We start from the raw sequence: 13912 nt of genomic DNA, 5'->3' as shown, positions 1-13912 counted from the left end.
TGACTTGGATTCATTTCATGAGACGTTAATAATAGTCTTGTAATGTAAATATTATGTATGTGCCAAAGAAACTTTAGCTGAACTTTGGCTTTACCTAGAGCTTACTAATTCTGCCAATACTCTCAAAAGTATATATATATACAGTATAGTATTATATATACAGTATATGGTATTCTGCCAATACTCTCAAAGGTATATATATATCTCAAAAGACACAAATCACATAGGTGATAATTGAGGATTGAAAATTCTAATGAACACTATTGATATTTTTTTTTCTAGTTTTAAAAGAGCACAAATCCTAGGACTTTTAAAAAATCCTGTTGTGGTATTGTTTAGTCCTTATTTTTCAATTTTTTAAAATTTCATTTATTTATTCATGAGAGACACAGAGAGAGAGAGGCAGAGGCATAGGCAGAGAGAGAAGCAGGCTCCATGCAGAGAGCCCGATGTGGAACTTGATCCTGAGACTCCAGGATCACAAGCTGGGCCAAAGGGAGCTCAACCGCTGAGCCACTCAGAGTCTCTTGTTTAGTCCTTATGATTTAAAAATGAATGGCTAAACCTTCCAACTGGATTATTCTTATAAATATGACAATAAATGGTATAGTCTTAAGTCAGAGAAACAAGATTTTTAAATATCTATATTTAAGGTGAATAAAATTGTCATTATAAATAGATTTATAATAGGAAAAAAATTTAAAAAGCAAGTAGAATGATATTAATCTTCATTTAAGTATCTTGCTTAACCCACCTGGGTGGCTCAGTGGTGGAGCATCTGCCTTTGGCTCAGGTTGTGATACCGGGGTCTGGGGATTGAGCCCTGCATTGGGCCCCTACGGAGCATGCTTCTCCCTCTGCCTATGTCTCTGCCTCTCATGAATAAATAAGGAAAATCTTTAAAAACACAAAATATTATCCTGCTTTGATTTTTTCAGTCCTAGTCTAGGATATTTTAATTTTAGATGAGAAAAAGTCAATGAGTTAGTCAAAAAGTTTTATTTGCCCACAAAGTAAATAAAATAGGATAATAAATAAAATAGGTTAAAATATAGAAAAGATGCATACCTATGGTTTCTCCCATGTAAAATAGAAATAAACCAGAAATAATATTTAATAATACCTTAAGAAAAATGTATTTATTAAAATTAGTTTTTTAAGATATAGTATGAAGATCTGTAAATGATTTGTTGAGTCTCTGAGCTGCTAGCATGAATATGTACTACTTAGTGGCTCCTGGAAATTTGTAAAATTAAGGGAAGGAAATAACATTCCTCAGAATGAAGTCAAATTAACAAAGATTCAACTTGTATTAAAAGCACACCTCATGCAAATCAAAGTGTTCCTTATTTACTATGTGCACTTAAAAGTTATTTTCTCAGTAAAACTGTAAAGATTAACAAAGAAATTTTCAGAAAATAAAGGCTAGCCAGAAATAAAAACCCACATAATCCCTACGCCAGAATATACTGTTAGCTTTTTATAATATATACTTGTATTTATATATATATATACATGTACATATGCATACAAACATATATGCATAGATAATTTTATTCACAAAATTGATTTAATTTATGATGATATAAATAATTATTCCATACTAACTCCACTTACAAAACAATATCTTTTTCAGATGCTCTACCACTCAGTAGGAAATAGATCATATTGTCAGGTCATTAAAAAAAGTGGTGGTAACAAATATATATTTTTAACAATTTATACTTGTTTTTCAAGAAAAAATTATGACAATTTAAAATTGGATTTTCTTATGCCAACTTTGGCTTTACTTATTGTAATATATATGAAGGTGGAACACTACAATATTTTCAATATTTAGTGTTTCTAAATAGCTTAACTCAGTTTGTCCATAAGAAAAAAAAAAAAAAACAAGTTGGCAATAGCAAGGCAATGGTATAAGAACCTCAAACAAATATTTATGAAACCAAGCCCATAAATACAAATTAACATAACTATATATCTATGCCATTGAATATACTTCTACAAAATATTTGTAGAATTGAAAACATTTGCTGAATTGATGTACCATGGTTTATTGAACCAATCCCTTATTATTGGGTGTTCAGTTTGTTTCTTATTGTCACTATTATAGAAAACACCAATATACTTTCTAATGATTTACTTTATTACAGTAAAGAATACAGAATCTTTTCCTTACTACAGTCAATTTCTTTCTTACATCTCAACACATAACTCAAATAATAAACAGATTGCTAAGGGCTAATCTCATTTTGAAAAGGACAGTGCCAGTCTCTAATGGATCAAATCTAATAACTCTTCCCTCACATTGGATGAGGATTCTCTGAACGGAATGTGAAAAAGGATAGCACTCAATTCATCATCTGTCATTTCTTTCATAAATGCCATTTAAATATTTATTCATTTTGTTAATAAAAGATCAATATCCCTGATATCTTGTTATTTTGACAACTCATTTTAACACTAGTTCAGTTCTTAAGTAGACACTGACTAATTATTTTTAATAAGCCTCAGCTCCTTTTGCTCCTGTTCTAGTATCATAATTTAAGAATATTTAACTGCTTTTATAAATTTCTCTTTACAAAAACTGGAATGCTAATAGCTAGAAGTTGTTTTTCATGTGGAATTATTTTGGCATCATATTAGGAATATGTGAAGAAATTTACCAAGTATATGCTGCTTTAGAAAGAGAATAGAAAAAACAATTAGCTAATGGCTGGCATGCAGTTAGAGGAAATGATAGAGTTAAGAAAAATAAAGAACCTACAGAAGAACAGATAATCCAAAAGTAAAGTGAAAGAAAGCCTATACTATGCCAACTATAATCTTATTTGGGAAAAAAAAAGTAGAATAAGAAATTCTTAGAGTTAAATACAGTTTTATTCTAACTGCGAATGTAGAGTCCATGTGAATTGAATCAATTAAATTGTTATATGCATGTAATTACTCAGATGTTCCTTGGACTTGTAAGAAATTGTCATGCGACTCCCAGTGTTTCAAAGATTATGCACCTTCACATTACAACCTCAAGGCAAAATATTACTCTCTAAATCATGTTCAAATTCCAGTAATGCTTCTACTATCTTAACCCTTTCATGGATGTCAAGGAGATGAACTAATTTCTATTGCATCTAAGGTGGAAAAATTAACAGCAATACACAAAAAGGAGTTTGTATGTTCATACATGCTATGGCCTGAAAGTTTGTGTCTTCCCAAAATTCATATGTTGACAACTTTAATTTCCAAGGTAATGGTTTGAGGAGGTGAAACTCTGGGAGGTGATTACGTTATGAGAGCATAACTCTTATGAAGAGAATTAGTGCCCTGATAAATGAGGCTTTGGAGGCCTTATCTTTTCTGCCATGTGAGGATACAATGAGAAGTCTGCAACCTGGAAGAGGCACCTCACGTGCCCATGCTGGCACCTTATCTTGGACTTTCAGTGACCAGAACTGTGAGAAATATATCTCCGTTGTTTATAAAACTACCTTGTTTATGGTGTTTATTTTAGAGCAACCCAATGGCCTAGAACGATAAATAAATATAAAGACTACTAAAGAGTTTATGCTATCATAAACCCATTAAATATGATCAGTTTTAATGATTACACACATTATCTATAAACTCTCTTTCATGTAGACGCAGATACAGAAATACTCTATTTATCCTGCCATCACACATTAATTTCATCTCAAGTTTGCATCTTTATGCTTACCAAAGTTTTCGTACTTTGTTGGTAATTATATAATAGATATCATGGCAGAAAAAAAAAATCCACAATAAATATTTGATGTTGGAAGATCAACTCTATTACTATTTTAAAATTAGTAAAGAATATTTCTAAATTTGAATTGGTGGATCTTTGTTACTAATTCGGAAAGTAAGTGGACAAAATGAACTAGATCACATATCTAACTATTGCCTTAAATACAATGTTTGTTTAAAATTTTCTTTTAGGGTTGCCTGGTTGGCACAGTTGGTTAAGAGTCTGCCTTTGGCTCAGGTCACGATCCTGGAATCCTGGGATTGACCCCCACATCGGGCTCTGGAGGGAAGTCTGTTTCTCCCTCTGCCTCTATTCCTCCATGCTCATGCTTTTTCTCACTCTAAGTAAATGAAATCTTAAAATAATAATAATAATAAATAAATAAAATTTTCTTTTAATTAGAACACAGTGATAATTATATAAAAATTAAGTGACATTCATGTAATTTTATTAATACTTTCTATTTTTTCCTTTGAGCCATGGCAATATATCCCTACTGAAAATCTCACATTTCCTAGAAATTGGGCCTACAGTTTTGTGGAAACAGACCTATGATTGTTGTCAAAGATGTCATAAACAATTATTCAAAGGAGTGGTTTTCCTGAGAATTGGTTTTAATAAAAGAAAAAATAAATCACTAGGTTTAGTCACAGAAGGAGAACTATGTGCCTATTTTCAGAAAACCCTCACCTGGTTTGTAGTTCTATAAAAACTACTGGAAACCATAGCTATGGTCCAAGATGGTTGGTCATGAAAGAAATTACAAACTCAGAAAGAGTAAATCAAGACTAGTAGATTTTAGAGGTTGGGGAAGAGATATAAGAAAAAAGTAATTATAATTACATAGGCCATAGATGGGAAAAAAAGCAGATTTCCTGGCAGTACAAAGTAAATAGCAAGGAAAGACTCTTGGTAACTCAGCCTGAATGACGGAGGATTCAGGTCAGGGGGGAAGATGATGCTGTACAAAGTGGTAGTTAGCAGAAAGAAAAATACACGTATTTAAGAGACACAATTTTTGCTTTTGGGGCAGAAGTCTTTTCTGAGGTTGGTAATATATAGGGGGGTGCCAGAGTGTTTCCTGCAGCCTTTTAAGATGGTGGGAAGAGCACTAAGACAATTTAATCACTTACTGTTTTGTAAAGGTTGACCTATCTAGCCTCTGTGGTTGGTTGACCTAGGTATGAGATAACAAGATAAAGCAGTTAATTCCCAATGTTTATATACTCATTTTCACATCAGGGCAGCAACTCAGTTTGTATGTTAATAGTTAATGGTTTAGACTAATTTGCAGGAAAATTATATTGATGATGAACTCTTAAAATTAACAACAACAAAAAAAAAAACCCTTTGCCCATTTCATAAGAAACTTTTCTATTTACCCCTCTTTAAATCTATACTTCACCTCTTAGGTCAATAGTTATCTTGGGAAGTTGAAAGCACAAAGATTATTCCTTTTCTTTATTATTTATTACCAACACTAAGGCATCTTGTTTATCCCTATATAGGAAACAATATACACAATCATCAATGTTTTCAAAGGTCTGATATCTCAGGATATATTTTACTTTACAAAAAAAGTCTAAAATTGTTAAATTTCCCTGCTGCTGGTAATGCAAATAGTAATATGTTCAAGAGAAAATCATTGCTTATTGCCAATAGTAAGATAGAAATTAACTACAAGTTACATTCTAACAATGAAAAATATAACGTTAATTTATATCTAAAAAATCCTGATTAAAACTAAAAACAAAAATACACAAAAATGTTATAAAATTTTTTCTGCTTATCCTTATTAAATAAGATAGTTATATTTTTTCAGTCTTTGCACATACTATTTATAAATTTATATGAAAATAAAGCTACTGATAATTATTGTAAGAGCTATAATGCATCTTAAAATTTAGTACAACATATTAAACCTTGAATTATGGAATCATGTAGACTAATGAGCTACAACTATTGTCCATGGAATGCTAGTGATAGCCTCTGAGGACATACTTTGATTGTCAATTGATTCATAAATATAGAATGCCTCCAGAGATAGTGAAAGTGTGCCAATATGATTTTCTTTGTGGACTATTCTAATGTCAAGATACTTTGTGGTATCAATAATTCCAATAATATAGATTTAAATAACTTAAAAGTGGGAAGAAACTTCCATTTATCCTAATAACCTTCTTAAGGCTTAAAAGAAGACATTTTAAACATATAAAAGTGTACCTTAAAATATAAATGATATTAATTGCTGTAATTTCTGTGTGGCAGGTTCTATATAAGCATCCAAAACAGACCAAATAGACCCTGCTAAAATCAATTCATATATAAGGACTCTTTATTAGTAATAGCATCAGGGTGAATATCAGAAAGGCTCTCATTAACATGCTTAGAAGAGAACTTAACAGATTCAACCTTTTTTCTTTCCCAAGTGATAAAAGGAGAAAATAGTTTGCAGGCCTACTGTGAATTCCCACATACATTTTGCCTTTAAAAAAAAAATTAGAATCACATGTATTTAGGTCACATTATTCTATCTGAATAAAAATAAAAATTTTCAGTTATAATTCATTTTCACTGAAGTGTTTGAAAGTAATTTTCAACAAAAAGAAAATATGAAAAATGAAAGTTAAGTAATTATAGAACTAATATAAAAAAGAACTAATGTAAAATTGTAGTAAAGAGAAACTCACTAAAATTCAGAAATTTTTAGACTTCTAAGTCTATGTATAGATATTTTAAATCATATTAACTATGAACAACCAAACATCTTCATCTTTTTAATGACACAATTTTTCACTGAACTTTTGTGTATAATTTCTTTAGTAAACAAGCTTCATAATAAAAAAAAAAAACTAGAATACTGTAAATCTACTTATCACACTTTTTATTCCTAAATGTGGGCAACTGAATTAAAACTGATGGAAACTGAAGGTAAAGATATATAAAATCTCCCTAATTACTTGAGTTTTCAACAGAGGCCTGAATAAATCAGCATTAGTAAATAGCTTGAATATTAAGAATATCCTAGGAATGAAAATCCCAGGAATGAAAATTAAATATCTTATGAATGTAGTTAAATAAAGCAAACCAGTCAGGGATTCATATTTAATAGGCAATGTGCACTATCTGATGACTAAATATAGTCTTTCTTACTTTTCCATGTGATTGGCAATACAGAGTTAACAAATGAAGGGGAGTTTAAGGGCAAGATATAATCCCACTGTACCCAGTAGCCTCTTAGTTTTCCATAACAATATTAACATGGTTTATTAAAATAATTTGAAGAATATGATTGTTCCTGTACACAGTCTATAATTTTTTTGTAAATGTTTTAATATGCTAATGGTTTATTAATTTTAAATAATATTGACTTGTTTTGAGACAACTACTTTTTTGCACCATTTTTCCATTAAAGCCTTTTACAATACAGTATAGATTTTATCTTTTCATAATGACTTGCTTAAGAATATCAACATTTCTATTTTACATGTTCTGTGTGTAATCAAAGCTCTAAGGATCCTCAGTATAAAACCTTTGTACATTTCCCATTTCTCTGTGTTAACTTAATATTGCTAATTAACCTTTCTATTTTATGTCTCTCATTTGAACAAAGTATATATTTTAAGTCATTATTAGTTATATTTATTCTTTTCCCTAAATAATACTGTTTTTGTTCTGGTTACTAAATTCCAGAGTCTATAATTGCTCTATTTCACAGATAATCTATGAAAACTTGATAGTTTGTTAAAAACATCATTTGGAAACAGAGTTGAAAAACTAAATTTTCAAGGTGTTAGATTAGCTCCCTCCATAATATTTCATGTTATTTTCTTTTTGTTAAAACATATAATAATCTTTATTTTTCTCAAGCAAATTTAACTAATAAGGAAAAAATAAAATCAAAGTAGCAAAAATGCTATTAGCAATTTCCAGCATTCTACCACAATATATATGTTAGAAAGTAAATCATTAGTTACTTTCAAGCAATCCATCACGCAACGTGAATCTGTCACTAAACTAAATTCAAATGATGAAATGGAAACATTAGAAGCTATAATAGCCAATAGACTGAATTTGGATTTCAATATTAAATTATGTGTTATATATGTCTGCTCATTTTATTTTGATCACTACACAGTTATTATTAGTTTTCTACTAATTATATTTCCTGTTTAATTTCTAATCTTTCAATAAATATGTATAGTCTTCATTTTCGTAATAAATCTTGGACAAGTCTGCCTATTAATTAGTCTTTAAAAAGAAAGCAATTATTGGTTTGTGATAATACATTATTATAAACATTTTTACTAACTTAATTATTCCTAGTCTTATTTTAATTATACCCTTTTTTTCTCTTTTTTCTGTTGTTATTTTTAACACATTTTGATTTGTACACAGCTAATTAATTTTATCCTGTTGAGGAAGTTTTAAACATTTTTCTTATTAATTTTTATCATTAATAGGTTCAAGAGATATTTTAACAAGTATTAAAATGCCAATAAATTAGACACAGATATGTTATTTCATATTACCATAAAGGATTTCATTTGAATTCAAAATAAAATGCTGGTCACGGATCTTGAAATTATGTCTAATATAAACATATATTTCTGAATTTTGAATTTGGAGGATGATTAAAAGTAGTCCTCAAGCCATTAGGGAATAGGATAACCAAGAAAACAAGTTTCGTAAAGAAAAATATATACATATATTGCACAATTTTTATGGTTGCTTACTTTTGAATAGCTAATATTAGAGATGATTTATTTTTGTGTGTGGTGTGGTCACTTAGGTATGGTAATTGAATTTTTCCCCTAAAGTAGGTAACTAATACTAAGTCTAGTGTTCAGAAAGTTAATTAGATGTTCTATTTGAGATGCAAGTGATTTCCTCATAGATTATTTTGGTCAACATAATGGTCTTATTACTAGGACAAAACCACCTCTTAGAATGGGCTGAATATGAATCTCAGAACGTACTTAAATGGGGATTGTATAAACTAATACAACAAATTGGAGTTCACGCTGAAGCAGATAAAAGGCTAATACCAAATCTCAGTAAAACAAACTTGATTCCATTTAACAGGATTACCTTTTGAATATGTAATGCCTTTTGCATGTTGAAGTAAAAACTTCATAGAGAGATTACTCTCATTTAATATTTTCCATACAATTTCCTTAATAAATGTTTTTATGTTTTTTTTAAATTTTTATTTATTTTTGATAGTCAAACACATACACAGAGAGAGAGAGAGAGAGGGGCAGAGACATAGGCAGAGGGAGAAGCAGGCTCCATGCACCGGGCGCCAGATGTGGGATTTGATCCTGGGTCTCCAGGATAGCGCTCTGGGCCAAAGGCAGGCGCTAAACCCCTGTGCCACCCAGGGATCCCTGTTTTTATGTTTTCACAAAAATATATTTCTATAGCATATATATATAGTATAATATAAATTTACACCTCTAATTTATAAAGAGCATCAAAACAGAGCTTTAACAACTTTGAATTTAAAAAAAACTGATTCAAATATCTAAGCCTCCAGAACATTGTGTTCTATTATTTCAAACTGACTACAGTGTAGTCTTTCAAAAAGAAATGAACAAATAACAACAATAGCTGATGAACATAAAACTTGATACACACACACACACACACACACACACATTCATACACAAACACAAAAAGAATTAAATTAGTACACTAGAAATTGTAAATATAACTCAAGAGAGGATAGTAATGGAAAAATAGAGGAACAAAAAAAGATACAAGAAATTTTGGAAACAAGTACAAATGATATATAAAATTTTAGTAATTACATTAAACAGTACTCCAAACCATATCAAATAGTAATCTATGGAATACTCCACACAACTGCTGAATACTTCAAATGCACTGAAATATTTTCCATGGTAGACATATACTAGGTAATAAAATTGCCTCAATAAATTTATAAGGACTTAAATCATTTATAGTTTGTTCTACAACCACAATGGAATGAAAATAGAACTCAGTAACAGAAGAAAAATTAGAAAATTCAAAATATATTGGAATTAAAGACACTTCTAAATAACCAATGAGTGAAGGTAAAAATCATAAGAAAAATTATAAAATATTTGAAATTAATGAAAAGCACAACATAACAAGCTTTCTGAGATGCAATAAAACCACTGCTTAAAGGAAAATTTATGTTTCTCAATGCCTATATAAAACAAAAAGAATTTCAAATCAATAATCTCTCATCTTTAGAAACTAGAAAAACAAAAAAACAAATTAAACCCAAAGCAATGAGAAGAAAGGGTATAATAGTGGTGAGTGGAAATTAATGAATAGACAATAGAAAAACAGAGAAAACCAACAAAATCAAAGTTCAGCAAATTTGACAAACTTTTAGTTAGATGGGCCAAGAGGAAAAAAAAAAACTTAAATTACCAATATCAGCAATGAAAAAAGAAACATCATTAATGACAGTAGCAAAATCAAAAGATATTATGAGGAAATACAATGAACTATTGTGTCCCAGTAAATTAGTTTTTAAAAAAGATTTTATTTACTTATTTGAGAGAGGTAGCTGAATGAGAAAGAGAGCACGAACACAAGAGTGGAGAGGCAGAAGTAGAAGGAGAAGCAGGCTTCCCATTGAGCAGGGAGCCCGACATGGGGCTCAATCCCAGGGCCCTGGGATCAAGACCTGAGCTAAAGGCAGACGCTTATCCTACTGAACCACCCACGTGCCCCGTGTTCCAATCAATTAGTTAACCTAGATTAAAGGACAAATTCCCAGAAAGACAAAATTATCAAAGTTGATTCTTGAAGAAATAGAAGATCTGTAACAAGAGACTGAATTAGTAACTAGAAAAACTACCTACAAAGAAAAGCCCAGTTTCTGATAGTTTTACTAGTGAATTCTATCAAACCTTTAAAGAAGAATACCCAACCTCTATAATTTGTTCAGAAAGTAGAAGGGGTAACATTTCATCTTCTGAAGCCAGTATTACCTTGACACTAAAACCAAAGACATCACAAGAAAAGGAAATTATAGACCTACATTTCTTATGAATATGGATGCAAAACCTTCAACAAAATACTAACAAATCAAATCTAGCAACATATAAAATAGATATACTACTACTAGTGGTTATTATCCTAGTAATGCAAGATTGGTTTAATATCCAAAATAAATATCATGTACCAGATCCATAAAGGACAAAAACAAGATGACCATCTTAGTAGAAAAAGTATCTGACAAAACCATCATTCTTTCATGATAGAAACTTTCCAAAAAAAAAAAAAGAATAGAGGTTCCTTAATGCAATTAAAGGCATCTACCAAAAACCCACAACTAATATAACAGTTAAGCAGGAAAAGTTGCATGTATTTTACCTTAGATAAGGACAAGACAAGAATGTCTGCTATTGCCTTTCTATTTAAAATTGTATTAGAGATTCTAGCCAGGATTCTAGTCAGGCAAGGAAATTAAGTATTAGGCATTCAGATTGGGAAAGGAAGAAGTAAAATAATCTCTAAATGCATATGACATATTCTTGTATATAAAAAATACTGTGAAATCCACATAAAAATTAGAACTAATAATCCATTTCATTTTTTTCATCTATTTCTCCCACTCATTACGGTTCACCTCTGGCAACCACAAATTTACATTTCCACAATAGGGCACAAGTGTTCCCTTTCCTCCATATCCTTGCCAGTACTTATTATTCATACTATTTTTGATAGTAGCCTTTCTAACAGTATTGGGTGATATTTCATTATGGTTTTGATTTGCATTTCCCTGAAGATTAATGATGTTAAGTATCTTTCCAGATGCGTGTTGGCCATCTGTATATCTTCTCTGGAAAAATGTCTATTCCTTTTCTCTGTCCATTTTTTTTTTCAATTTTTATTTATTTATGATAGTCACAGAGAGAGAGAGAGAGAGAGAGAGGCAGAGACATAGGCTGAGGGAGAAGCAGGCTCCATGCACCGGGAGCCCGATGTGGGATTCGATCCTGGGTCTCCAGGATCGCGCCCTGGGCCAAAGGCAGGTGCCAAACCGCTGCGCCACCCAGGGATCCCCTCTGTCCATTTTTTAATTAGACTGCTTGGTGTTTTTGTTTGTTTGGTATGACTTATGTATATATTTTTGAATATATATGACCAAAATATTTCAGCAAGATTAAAAGATAAAATGTCAATATATAAAGTCAATTGTTTTTCTATATACTAGCAACAAACAATCTAAAAATGAAATTAAGAAAAACAATTCTATTTGTAACAGCATCAAAAAATAAAAATACTGGGCAGCCTGGGTAGCTCAGAGTTTTAGCGCCGCCTTCTGCCCAGGGCCAAAATCAAGTGCCCACGTCAGGCTCCCTGCATAAAGCCTGCTTCTTCCTCTGCCTGTGTCTCTGCCTCTCTTTCTGTGTCTCTCATGAATAAATAAAAAAAATCTTTAAAAAAGTAATAATAATAAATAAAAATATCCAGAAACAAATTTAACAAAAGCTCAAGACTTGTACACTGAAAACTATAAAATATTGTTTAAGAAATTAAAGAAAATCTAAATAAATGGAAAGATATACCATTAATGGGATGAGCACTTAAGACGATTTAGATGGCAATACCCTCCAATTGGATCTACAGAGTCAATGAAACCTCTGCAGAAAACCCAGTAACTCTGTTTTAGAAATTGACAAATTTATCCTAAAATATATATAAAACTGCAATGGATCCAGAATAGCCAAAGTAGTATATAAAAAGATCAAAGCTGGAGAATACACTTCCTGATTTCAAAGTTTATTAGAAAAATACTGTAAATAAAATAGAATATACTGTATAGGGATAAATAAATAGATTAATGGGATAGGATTATAGTCCAGAAATATGCATTTCTGGTTACATTTGTGGTTATTTGATTTTATATATGGTTGCTTATATAGTTCAATGGGGAAAGAATTGTCTTTTCAATAAATTGTGCTGGGCAGCAGGTTCTCCACATGCAAAGAATGAATTTGGACCCTACCTTATGCATGCAACAATTAACACAAAATGAATCAAACTTAAATGTAAAAGTTAAAATTATAAAACTTTTAGAAGAGGGAGCATAAGAGTAATTTCCCATAACCTTCTGTTAGACCATATTTTTAAGATATGACACCAAAAGCACAAGAGACAAAAAAGAAAAAAAAAAAAAAAGAAACTGGACTCCACCAAAATTAGAAACTTCTGCACTTCAAAGGACACATCAAGAAAGTGAAAATACAATCTATACATGGGACAATATAAGTTATATATTTGATATGCCACAGTATCTAGAGTATATTAAGATCCATTACATTTCAATAATGAAAAGACTGTATTTAAAAAAAAAAAAAACAGGACATAGGATTTGAGTATACATTTCTCCAAAGATAGATAAAAGGTCATTAAGCACATGAAAAGATATTTGACATTATTATTCACTTGGGACATGCAAATCAAAACCCCAATTAGATACTATTTCATACCAGACAGAATTACTAAAATCTAAAAGAGACAATAACAGGTAGTTAAGGCTGTGGAGAAATGAGAATCCTCATAAATTACCAATAGATTGTAAAAGGATACAGCCATTTTGCAAAGCAGTTTAGTAGTTTCTTAAAATGTTACACATCTATTTGGTCTAGCAATTTGACTCCTAAGTATACACTTAAGAGTAATAAAAACATAGGCCCTTGATAAAATTTGAACATGAATGATAATTAGTTGCATCATTGATAATAGCCAAAAAAGTAAAAATAATCCAGATACCCATCAACTGATGAATCAATAAACATACTGTGATTTGGTCATATAGCAGAATATTTTTTTTTCACAAAAGAATATTATTAAATGATAAAAAGGAATGGATTATTTATACATGCTACCACATGGATGAAACTCAAGCCATTATGATAAAGGAAAAAAGCTAGTCATTAAAACTATATGTTATATAGTTCTACTAGTAAAAAATGTCCAGAATAGACAAATACAGAGACAGAAGGTATTTTAGTGGTTACCAGGAGCTAGGGGGAGGAAGAAATAGGGAATGACTATTAATAGGTACAAAGTTTCTTGGGGGAGGTGATGAAATATTTTTAAGTTGAATGGTGATGATGGCTGCACAACTCTGTG

General features: G+C 30.7%; 1 protein-coding gene across 1 annotated transcript in view; it reads right to left on the bottom strand.

Annotated features, from left to right (window-relative positions):
• Positions 1 to 13912, bottom strand: part of GALNTL6 (polypeptide N-acetylgalactosaminyltransferase like 6) — a 1157792-nt gene that overhangs the window by 598922 nt on the left and 544958 nt on the right. The window lies entirely within an intron of this gene.

The sequence above is a fragment of the Canis lupus genome, chromosome 25 (assembly GCF_011100685.1).
Source record: "Canis lupus familiaris isolate Mischka breed German Shepherd chromosome 25, alternate assembly UU_Cfam_GSD_1.0, whole genome shotgun sequence".
In the NCBI taxonomy this organism is placed as follows: domain Eukaryota; kingdom Metazoa; phylum Chordata; class Mammalia; order Carnivora; family Canidae; genus Canis; species Canis lupus.
Note: the sequence above shows the minus strand (reverse complement) of the source record. Positions and strands in the feature narration are given on the sequence as shown.